Here is a 12,727-nt window from a genome sequence, read left to right as displayed (position 1 = left end):
GCACATGAGTCACATCGAGGGATTGTAGCAACAAAAAAACTGCTGCGAGAGAAAGTATGGTTCCCGGGACTAGACAACATGGTAGAAGAGACCCCATCAAAGCCGAAGCCACTGCAAATGTCCACACTTTCAAAGGCAGTGTGGACAGAACTGGCAGCTGATTTCTATGGGCCTCTGGAGACAGGAAACTACCTGCTGGTAATAATAGATGAGTTCTCCAGATTCCCAATAGTGAGACAAGTAGCATCAACATCAGCAAACGCAACTTTGCCAGTCCTGAATGACATATTCGCAGCATGGGGCTCACCACAGACACTGAAGATAGACAATGGCCCACCATTTTCTGGGGAAGAATTCAAAAGGTTCATGGAATACCTCAGGATACACCATCGAAGGATAACGCCTCTGTGGCCACAAGCAAACGGGATGGCTGAACGGTTTATGGGAACCATCAAAAAGGCAATACAGAGGGCCAAGCTAACGCAGATCTCAATTGGACAAGCACTATGCCAAGTGCTGAGAGACTATAGGAACACCCCTCACAGTTCCACAGGAAAGTGCCCTGCTGAACTGGTGTTGGGGCGATCAAGCAGAACGAGGTTACCACAAGTGAAAGAAGTGGAAAGGGTGGAGCAAAAAGACATAGCTGCGAGAGACAAAGAAGCGAAAACAAAAATGAAGGAGTACGCCGATCGGAGGAGACATGCAACAGACGCCAAAATAAAAGAAGGGGACACCGTGGTAGTCCAGCAAAGACAATTACGGAAATCAGACAGTGCATTCTCAAGGGACCCATTGACGGTGATAGAAGTGAAGGGGCCCATGATAACTGCATCAGCAGGACAATATCACATCACCCGAAACAGCTCACACTTCAGAGAATTGAAAACAAAAGAAGATGAGCGGTCGACACATGGGCTGAAGGAAGACACTCAAGAGGAAGCAGCACAAGCGGACATCAGAAAACAACTACCAAGAAGAGAATGCAAGAAGACCAAAAGACTGATTGAGGAGATGTAAAGAGACGGAGGCCTGTGGAGACTTTTTCTCACCATCCACATCTCTCTCTCACTCTCTCTCTCTCTCTCTCTCTCTACCTATCTCTCTATGACCACAGGCAGCATCAGGCGAAATGTTTGTTTTGCAACAAGGGGGGAGATGTCATGCCCAGGACAGAGACACTAGGACTCTGGGCAGAGGGCAGAGGCCAAGGGACACCGGACACCGCTTCCGGTCCAGGGGAGGGGACAGGAAGGGACAAACACATTCCAGGGAGGACCTCGAGGCGAGAGGTCAGGGGACACAGCATCTGTACCAATAATCTAATAAAGCGTACCTTTGTACTGACATCGTGTCCTGCGTATTCCTGGGGCTGACGAACACGACACTCTGCTGGTAGCATTTGCTTTTCACCCTCCTACAGATCTTTGATTTTATATGTCCCATGTGGTATCTTCCATCCAGATCACGTCTTTCCTAACAACATGGTAGTTAGATATGGATACAATTTGAATGCCGCAAGTCAACCAGCAGTTCTCTCACATAAAGGGGCAGACATATCATCTCATCTTCCACTAAAAGATTTGAATTACGCCTTATTCAGATATCTAGAGGCACTCCCTTTTGCCAGAAGGAGTGCTTAAAGTTGTAATGGGCAGATTTACAAGCCCCTTGTGACACTTTTGCGCCGCTGTTGCGTCACTTTTGTGACGCAGGGGTGGCTTTAAAAATTAGGCCAATTTATAACCTGATGCATCTAGGGAGATGCATCACATTGTAAAGTCCTGTGTCACATTATAGCTGCATCGGGTATGATGTATGCAGGGTGGGCATTCCCATGAAGGAAAGCCTTGTAAAAGTGACGCAGTGAAATCTTCAAGATTTCCCTGCGTCACTTCTAGGACCCCACTGCGTCAAAACCTTACGGCTGCTTGAAGCAGGCATAAGAAGTGACACAATTTAGTGGGAATAGGCCTCAAAATGCATTGCTGGAGTTGCGTTGTGCTTGTGACACGACTCTAGCAATGTGAGACTTTTGCCGACAGATGCGTCAGAATGTCGGACGCATCTGTCAATCCTTGCGCCATGGTGCACCGTATTGTAAATACGGTGCATCCATGGTGGGGCAAGGGTATCGCAGGCTGGTGCAGAGAAAGTGACGCATCTATACAGATGCGTCACTTTCTTGTAAATCTGCCATTAAGATTTTGGTTATTGTAGCTTAATGCAATAGATACATTTAAACTAGAAAGATGTCATGACTTCTTTGCAAATGGATACAGCAGTAGGTGCTATATCACCTCATAATAAACACGATTCTTAAGGGTTCGGAATTTATTAGGTTCAATAAATAAAACACATATTTCAATTTTTTGAGGAATAACATGCAGAGTTTGGTGTTAACTGCTGCACCAAAGTCTGAATGTCCTCGTAAATACTGTATTGTTTACCCATGTTACATTTCGTCAAAGTTTGCCTGCTGAAATTTTACAAAGTGTGAGGTATTTAACATGCCTTTAAATTACCCGATGCAATAAATTCCACCCCACTCAGAATTCCGACCAACTCAGAATCAAGGCCTAAATCTACTAGCCATTACAAAGCTTCTTTTAAAGAATGCATTTGAACATTCAGTGAAGGTTTAGTTGGTGATTCTAGCCTCACATTTTTGTACCCTGGATGCCATAGCTCCACCATAAATAGATGGCCTAGATTCTTTGAAGTAAAATGTTCTCAAGATAAATCAGCTCGCAGAATCCTGAAAGGAACAAAAACGCACATTTCTCTAATAGGAAATTCACTACCCTCACATATTCTAACGAAATTCGCACGCTTATGTATGTGTCACTGAAACTTCTATTTCATTCAATAAATGTGCAGATGACTTTAACAATTAATTAAATGATGATCTGCAGACTCAATAAAAAAATTAAAACATTACTGTCCCCTAACTCTTAATTCCCCGGGTGCCCAGATCCCAAATGCATCCATTGTAGGAATCGGTGTTTCATCTCATGGTCAATGGTTCGAAGCAAACACATGTTATTCTATGGTGTGTTATCTTTACTTCTCTTTACTTTATTATGTAACTGTCATTTCATGAGGGTGTACAAACTAGGAACAGGCTACATTTGACCTCCCACTGTGCCCCATCCCACAGCTCTAGTAAAAGTATGTTCCTGCTTTCACACCACAACATCTAATAATGTTAGAAATACTTTCATTTAGAATACAGTGCCCCTTAGAATTAAAAATATATCAGTCATTTTTACAAAAAAGATTTCAAACGCATTTACGAGTGACTACTTCCACTGGCCTTCAGGTGGAAATATATTTGGACTATAACAATCCTCCTCACAATTTGTGCCAATTCGCCTCTTCAAAATTCCAGACTGCATAACTTTAACTAAACACAGGAAAACACATCCTTCTTCTAAATCAGTTGCTCACAAGTATTTGCTGCATAATAATTCAGAGATTTCAGTAGCCAAGTTTCAGTGTGAAGTTCACAAACGCATTCCCTGAGAACTTTTCACTGGTACCCTGTTCAGAAAGAGCACTGTCCTCCAAAGTTACTGATACTCCGCAACTAATAGCTCAGCGAGGTTGGAGTTGTTGAGGATTATAAAGTGAACCCTGAGGTTTTCTTGAGAAATGGGGGGGATTATCTGAGGGTTCAGTAATTCCAGTCTTTCCTGCCCATAAATCCACATTTTCCACAGATTTTCACCCTGATATGTCACCTGTGAAACATACCAAGACACAGATTTACAGGCACTTTGCATCAGGTTTACATAACTTTTTAAATGTAAACTTGATGCGTATTGTAGTAGTGGTATTTACAATCCAACGCAAAGCGCAATTTGCGTTGGATTGTAACCAAAAGTAGTGCCAATCTGCCCAATGCACTGTCTTGCATTACTCCGCGTCAAGGGGCGTTCCATGGGTTTTGCATGGATGCCATGCAACTACCAAAGAGTTTTGATGCAAATCCCTGTCAGTAAAGAATTGTAGACAGAGATTTGCACTCAAATCCTGTGCCTCCTGGAGGCAGGCATAACGAGGAGGCATGTTTTAATTTCTCCTTGTTTTTCCCACTTTGCATGTGTGCTGCTTCCTATACCGCACATGAAAAAGGGGAAACGCATTAAAGCATCATTTTTGTACTGGAAAGAACACCCTCCTGTATAAAAACTATGCTTACCATAACACAGGCGCCCTTATACTATTGCAGAACGTTGTCTGTGATGGCTCATGACTAAGCATGGGTAGATTTTGCGAATTGGCAATCCGCGAACTTGCGTATTTACGGATTCGCAATCCGCAAAATCCGCGAACTCTCGCGACTTTGCGGATTTTTTCTTTATTTTGTGTTCGCAAGGGTTTCTGCCAGTTCGCGAGGGTTGTGTACCAGTTCGCAATTGCGAACTTACTTGTCGGCTCGCAACGGCCGCGACTATGTTGTTTCTACGCCTGGTTCATCATCACAGGTTCACAGCACCCTCTGTTTCACCACTGCCACTCTCTGGTACACCCATGCCACCCTCTGGTACATCACTGCCACCCTCTGGTTGGTTTATCACTGTAGATTATGGGGGTGAAAAAAGCAAGCACACCTGCCCTGCTTCAACTGACATGAATTAATTTGGGGTTGATTAATGTGTCACTGAATTTAAACTTCCAGTCTGGCTGGCACCTGCTTCCTTATCTGTAATTTGCTTTCTGTTGCAGTGCAATTTTTTTTCACAGGACCTTTGTGGCCTACTTGTAGCTATTCTCTGAGCCTGCTGTGAGGGTCAGAGCAGGGTCATAGAATAGTTGCAAGTAGGCAACTGAACTCTGAAGGGGCCACTCAGGAAGCACTACAGGGAATGGTTACTAATGATAAGATTGAACTTTTGCACCTGCTGAGTGCTTTCAGTTTTGTCTGTAATTGCTTTCTGTTGCAGTGTAATTTTTTTAACAGGACCTTTGTTGTATACTTGTAGCTATTCTCTGAGCCTGCTGTGAGGGTCAGAGCAGGGTCATAGAATAGTTGCAAGTAGGCAAATGAACTCTGAAGGGGCCCCTCAGGAAGCACTACAGGGAATGGTTACTAATGATAAGATTGAACTTTTGCACCTGCTAAATGCTTTCAGTTTTGCAAAAATCCAAATATCCAGCAGCATCCACAAAAAGTAATCCTTCCAGGTCAAGATCCAAATCAAAGTGACCAGCACATGAAGAAAGCACTGGGAGGAGCCTGCTGGACAGGAACAGGAAGTGGGAGACTGTGGGGCACTTCCTTCCTCCCCCCCCCCCCCCAAATGGACTCCTTGCAAAGAAAAAGTGCAGGCAAATGTCAACCTGAGGAGTCATTCTGATAAAAATCATAATTTTCAAGGTTTATGCTGCCTGCTGGTGGATTTCTTGTGCGAAATTGTAAATTTTGCAATCTCGCCATTGCGAGATTCTCGCTGCCCGCCGCATCTACGTGTTCGCAAGTGTTTACTCCCGCGAAATTGTATAGTATTCTAGTTGGCAAGTGCGACCAAGCAAAAAATCCGCTTCGCATGGATTTTACGAATTTTCGGCAAGTTCACGAGAGTTCACGGATTGCGAATTTGCCGAAAATCCACGAGCGGAACGGATTTTACGCTCATGCTTACTCATGACAGGCAAAAGTGCGTCTGTGGAGGGAGAGCAGAACAGCACAGCACTTAGACACAGTGCGGATCTACTCTCTCCCATTCGCCAGTGGCATCTTAACATGTGGGCACGCTGGGCAGTTTCCCGGGTGCCCCACAAGTATAGGGGCCCTATGCAGACAAGAATTTAACACTACTTTTCAATTAAACATTTTTATTCCTCTGAGTGGTTGTGTAGGTAGGGCCCAGTGCACTTCTTTGCCCGGAGGCCTGTAATACTATTCAGACGGCCCTACCATTCGCGCAACACACTCCAGCAACTTTACTTGAAGTGCTGCGTTGCATGAATTGCACACAAATCTGGGCCCACGCTTGTAACTTTACTGCACACCTTATAATTCTGATGTGTCTGGTAACTGCAGTTACCAATCCTTATTGGAATTTAACGAGTCTCAATATCGATGCACATCTGCTTCTTAGAAGGCCTTGTCTCCCTAAAGGAAACAATCAAAACTTGATCAAATGTCAAGGTATGCTCCTTTTTTAATGGTATCGGATTAAACTGCCCACTTACCTCAGAACATGCAGTAATTGTTTATATGGCCAGCTAAATCATATCGATTCACAGTATAGACTAACCCTGGGCAAAGCACTACGCTACGCTCGCGTAGTTTGCGAAGTTTGCGCTACTTCGCACTACGCGAACTGCACGTAGCACAGTGTAAACACGCGTAATGTAGCGTAGTGCAGCGGTCATTTTTTGCTTGCTCGCAGTCCTCGACGTCAAGTTGGCGACCGCAAGCAAGCAAAATGACATCCCGTGAGACTTTTTCCTCGTTCGCGATCAGCAACATCAAGTTGCCTATCGCGAGCGTGGAAAATAAACCTCCTGGCGAGATTCTCAACGGGGGTAGGTCAGGTTTCTCATTGCGAGTAGTCGCGTATGCTCGGGACCGCTTGCGATGAGAAACTACCAGTCCGCCTTGAGAAAGCAGCCGCTCGATAAAAATCGACTCGAGCGTCAGAAAACTAGAGCTTGCACCGTGCAAGATGCCGTTTTCAATGATTGCACAGTGCCGGATGCTTGTTCGCACTGTGCAATCATTGAAAACGGCATCTTGCACAGTGCGGACAGGGTATTACGCAGTTCGCATAATGCTACGCGTAGCTCCCGTAGTGCGAAGTGCACTTCGTGTAGCTACGCGTAGCACTACTTCGCGAACCGTGCCCAGGGTTAGTATAGACTATGCATAATTCCATATCAACCACAAAAGCAGTTTTCTGTGCATCTGGTAAACTGTGTAAGGAAGAAAAAGAGGGAGTTGGAACTAACCAAAGAAAAGCATGGGAAAGGATGTGGTCAGCGAGGAACAGCACAGAGTGAAGTCAGATGTGGTGGATATTCTGAGAAATGAATGCATGACCTCATGCTTTTCATTGAGAGGAGTTGGTCACACATAAAATAAAGAGATTAAAGCATAAGAATAAGAATTCATAGATGAGAAATATTCACCATTGTTGTAGTCAGGATGAAATCACCAATAGCAGGAGAAGGGATGGGGGAGCACAGTTAGCAGAGCTCCTGGGGCTGTATTATACAAAGTGCCCAGGGGCACAATGATTATATACATCTGCTTCTTGTTCCCCCATTGCACGTTGATTTCACTGAAGGAGCAGCAGACACTGGCACAGATTCTTCTGTGGTGCAATTAGCGCTCAGCACAATCCCACGGGGGTATCTGGCCATTTCCTTGTGGGTGTAGCCACATGGAAATGCGGCAATTAATTATCCACTGTGTTTGAGCTGTATTACAGACATAGACACAGAGGAAGAAGTCCATCAGGAGGTACACTAAAAGGCAGTGCATATTAATTTTGCTCCAAATGCACCCCTGGGAAGAGGGAGGAAGAGGGGTTACAGGGTCTCCTCAGACATTCCCCAGTAAAGAGGTGAAGGGGAGGTGCAGTGAGCCCTTTTTCAAACACAGACGGGGTTGCTGCTTGCACAGTGAAAGGTGCACGTGTGGATTCAAAAAGCTGATCCGTCTTTCCTAATGCTCTGTTCCCACTGCAGATGTGAGTTCATGCCTGCACTAGTAACAGTGTTTTCATCGTAGTGCACTGCACTACCCCAGTCTGTTCTTGGCACACTCGTTCTAAAGTGCACTGCAGCACACAGCAGGACAGTGGGCCCTATATGTCATATGGGTGTGGGTCTAACTTGGAGAAGTGGTAGGTGTAGAAGAGGAAAGCATATGGCTAAAGTACTCTCTATAACACATCATAGGGATGTTGTAAGCCACTAAAGTATTCTGTGATGATATAGAGAAAATAAATTGAAGGCTGAGGTACTTTGTAATAATCTGGGACTAAGATTTATTTGCAGCATCCTTCTTACAGGCACCAGAAGATATTTGGGGCCAGATGTAGGAAGCCAAATAGCGACCGCAAACGCCACAATTTGCAGAATTTTCAGCCTTTGCGATCACAATTTGGCTTTGAGCAATGTAGGTAAGGTTTTTTTTTTAATTTTATTTATCAGATTTTAACAGATAACCAAAAAGATAGATTGTACATCAGTCACAAGCATTAAGTATACAAATCTCAAAATTACATAGGGAGATTCAAAAAGCAAAGCGTGTAATTAGTACAGTATCATAGGTGCAGTATTGACATAAACAAAGTAGTCAAATCTTAACAGGCGATAATGATAAACATTAAGATCTAGATTTAGAGTGTGATGTCAGAGGCCGTTGTTGTCAAATCTGGATTGTCACGTAAATACTCAGACAGTGGTTCCCAAATATCCGAAGGTTTAGAGTTAGCCGGTAATTCCTCAGCATATGTCAACAAGGTATCTCTGCAGTAAACAGCCTCCACCAACCAGTCCTTAAGCGCCGGTGCGCGTTTGCTATCCCAGTGTATGGAAATTCTGCGTTTCGCAAGTAACAATAATATGGCCACAAGTTTTTTCCCCTTTGCCTTTAATGGCACATCCAGGCCAAGCAAGCATAATCTAGGAGTACACGCAATGGTACAGGACATCATTTTCGCTATATGGCTGGTGACCACCATCCAGTACCGTTGCACCTTCTCACAGCACCACGCAAGGTGCGCAAAGTCTGCCTGATCCGTTCCACACCTCCTACATGTTGCATCATCTCTTAGTCTGATTTTAAATAATTTTTGAGGAGTGTGATATACCTGATGGAGATATTTATAATGAATAAGACGTAGGTTCCCATTTGGAGTGAGAAGTGTTATTAGTGTGCAACTGGTTGTCCAGTCTTCCTCCGTGAGGGGGGTATCTAGTAGTGCAGACCATTTGTCTCGTGCTTTAATTGTATCAGTTCCTATCTCTGACTGTGGCTGCCTGTATAGTTTGGATATGATGTGTGCGTGGTCAGGTGAAGTCAACAGCAGTTGTAGTGAGTGTAGGGTGGGAGGTTCATCAGGGAAAGAGGGTATAGCTCCCTAGCAACAGCACGCAGTCTATGGTATAGGAAGCGGAAGAGCAGTGTCTGGTTGCTGATGTACGACAGGTCATCTTGAGTGATAAACATGCCATTGGGATAAATATCTCCCAGTGTTGACATGCCCGCCTGCTCCAGGATTGTCATATTGTTCTTTTCCATTGTGACCGATAGTTTAAAGTGCGAGGCTAAAGGGAGATTTGGAGCATATATTGGGTTCTTGTGTGCTAGCTGACTAAGCCGCTCCCATGCTGTGGAGGTGGTGCGCACAGTGTTTATCTCCTGCGATGTGAGGTGAGGTCTGGTATGCGACATGATACTAGCCAGCGGTATCGGGCTGGCATCAGCGTCTTCGACTGCAAGATGAGGTAAGTACATCACTGGGTGGTACCAGTAGTACGCAAAATGTGCTTGTGCGCACAAATAGTAAAGATAGATATCTGGTACCGTGAATCCCCCTGCACTATATGGGAGGGTGAGCATTTGAAGACTTATTCTAGCTTGCTTTCCTGCCCAGATTAATTTCACAAACCCCGCACAGATTCTGGCAAAAACCGGGGCGGGGGGGGCAATGGGTATGTTGATAAATAAGTACAATAGCTTTGGGAGTATCACCATTTTCAGCAAGGAGATTCTATCAGCAAGGGATAGAGGAAGAGTTATCCACCTCTGTATCTGTGTTTCTATGCGGTCAATGGCTGTTCCATAATTTTGTCTAATTACTAGCTCTGCATCTCTATGTACCCAGATCCCTAAATATTTGATTGGGTGATCTTGCCATATAAAGGGGAAGTCTAGCTGTAGTACTGGTAGTTAATGGGATCACGGCTGATTTACTCCAGTTCATATGTAGGCCTGATTGTCTATTGAATTTCACGTATTCACGAAGTACAGGGGAAAGGTTATTTTCAGGGTCGCGGAGGTATAAGACCATATCGTCAGCATATAGTGATATACTGATGGGTCCTAGTCGGAATCTAAGCGCAGTATGGGCATGTTTTTGGCGTATTTTGCAGGCTAAGGGTTCAAGCGCTATCGAGAAGAGGAGGGGTGAGAGCGGACAGCCCTGTCTTGTGCCACACTGGATAGGTACTGTGTCTGATATATACCCATTCATTTTGATGCGAGCTATGGGATCTGTGTATAGAAGACTGATCCACGTCAGCAATCGCACTGGGAGGCCAATTGTATGCAATATTGCAAAGATGTAGGGCCACTCTACAGAATCAAAAGCTTTGTCCGCGTCTAGCAGCACTGCTACTGCCTGAAGGTCTGGGTTTAGCTGGTGCAATAAGGCAAATATCGTGCGCAAATTGTGCGTGGTGGATCTGTCAGGAATGAAGCCCGATTGGTCAGGAAGAATAATCGTGGACATGAGTGGCTGCAATCTTGTGGCAATTATTTTTGCTAATATTTTAGCGTCCGTGTTTATTAATGATAAGGGTCGGTACGAGTCTGCCTTAGATGGATTTTTATCTGGTTTGAGAATCGTTACTTTTAGTGCCTCTCTCAGTGTTTGCGGGAGAATACCATTAGTATGGGCCTCATCATACATTTCGAGGAGGTGGGGGATTATATCTTCGGCGAAGGCCTTATAGAATTCACCAGTGAATCCGTCAGGTCCTGGCGCCTTTCCATTCAGTAAGGCTTTAATGCCCGCAAGCGTTTCCTCCTCCGTGATCGGTTCCGCCAGGTGTTCGCGATGTGTATCTGAGAGCCACACTAGCGCTATGTCCTCAATATATTGCATTATTTCAGGTTCTGTGGTCGTTTGTTGCGTAGTGTAAAAATCGCCATACATTTTAACAAATGTAGCCATAATCCCTGGGGTGTCTTAGTGTGTTTGTCCCTCTATATCCTCTATCTGCGTGATCATGTGATTCCTGTAATCTGTACGTATTTTCTGCGCAAGAATGCGACCCGGGCGTCCTCCCTCTCCTAGTCTGCGTGCTCTGTGGCGTTTGTTTGTGTACCTAATTTCTTCCTCCGCTAAATTGTTATAACGGGTAACCGCCTCTCGTAGTGCCCCCAGTGTGGCAGTGTCATGTGTAGATTTATAATCTGTCTCTAACTTTCGAATGTCATATTCACTGCTCTGCAGTTGCGACCTTATATCTTTCAATATCCCTGCGGTCGTGCCAATACAGACCCCTCGTATTGTTGCTTTAAAAGCTTCCCATAGAGTGCCTGCGCTCTCCACAGATTGTCTATTGATAGCAAAAAAGTCCTCTATAGCAGTGTGGAGTGTTTCCCTGTACAGCGGGTCAAGCAGAGCCATGGCATTAAAGCGCCATGTAAATGGAGGTGGTACGTATGTGGGAATAACCAATGTTAAAGTAATTGGCTTATGGTCTGACAGTGTTTTGGGTAGGTGCAGTACATCAGTAGCCCAGGTAGATGCACGATCTGTCAAGAGCCAATAATCCAGCCTCGACCAGCTGTTGTGGGCTGTGGATGAGTGAGTGCTCTCTTGGAGGGTGGAGTGTCGTTCCCTCCAGACATCGTGAAAACGAAACTCATAAATGCCGGTTAGGAGGGCTTCCGCAGCTCGCTTGTGATATTCAGCAGTGTCGTGGGAACGGTCTAGCATGGAGTTTAGTGCTACATTCAGGTCTCCCCCCCAGAACCATTCCACTGGTGGTATGTTCCGCAATTTAGTGAATAAAGATACGTAGAACTCTGGGTCATCGACATTAGGGCCATAAGTATTAACTATACCCACTCTGGTACCTCGTAGTGTGCCTGTGATAATAATGAACCTGCCTTGTGGGTCCGTCTCAGTATGTTCAGCTGAAACTGAACCCCTCTACGTATAAGGATCGTTACCCCTCGGGCATAAGAGGAGTACGTTGCGGATATGGAGTGTTCGGCCCATCTGTATCCCAATCTTGTAGCTTTGCTGGGGAGTAGGTGTGTTTCCTGCAGGAGCGCTAAATCTACAGCTTGTCTGTCTAAATAGGCAAAGACCTGACGGATTTTCTTGGGGCTGTTTAGACCCCTAACATTCCACGTCATGAATTTCAAGGGTTTACCCATCGCCATCAAATATCATCAATGCATCATGTAAATACCTCGTGTACTGCAAATGGTTGTATAAGCTGCTGAATCCCCAATTAGGTAAGTAAGAACAGTGTGCAGTGACTGTACCAATCCCAACAAATCCCCCGCCCCCACCCCCCACCCACTTCGCCATCCCAAACATGACAAAGCCTAGCCCAAAACTAACCAAAAGACAGTTGAATACCCATATAACTACAGTCATTTCAGACATGGGATTTCTAAATACAAGCAAATGGTGTGGAACACACGTTGGGGGGGGGTCGGCAGCTGCCCGCTGTTCACCCCAGCAGGTGGTTGCCAGGGGATCAAGCTATACTCGCAGCAACGCAAGTCGATAGTAACAGGGCATTATAGTCGACTAGCCAGAATGCTGAATGGGAGGATACTATACCGCCGTACATAAACATGTGTGTATGACATACAGTTCACTTTCTCGCCATCTTGATCCTACACACCCGTGGATTTGGGCACTTTGGAAAGGATACATTAGATAAAAGGATCAAACAATGATTGAAATACTTGCAGTGTCTTCACATCATCATTCATTATATGAGAGGGCAGGTACAG

Source organism: Lissotriton helveticus, chromosome 2_1, assembly GCF_964261635.1.
Source record: "Lissotriton helveticus chromosome 2_1, aLisHel1.1, whole genome shotgun sequence".
Classification (NCBI taxonomy): domain Eukaryota; kingdom Metazoa; phylum Chordata; class Amphibia; order Caudata; family Salamandridae; genus Lissotriton; species Lissotriton helveticus.
The sequence above is the reverse complement of the archived record's forward strand: the minus strand, read 5'-3'. Positions refer to the sequence as shown.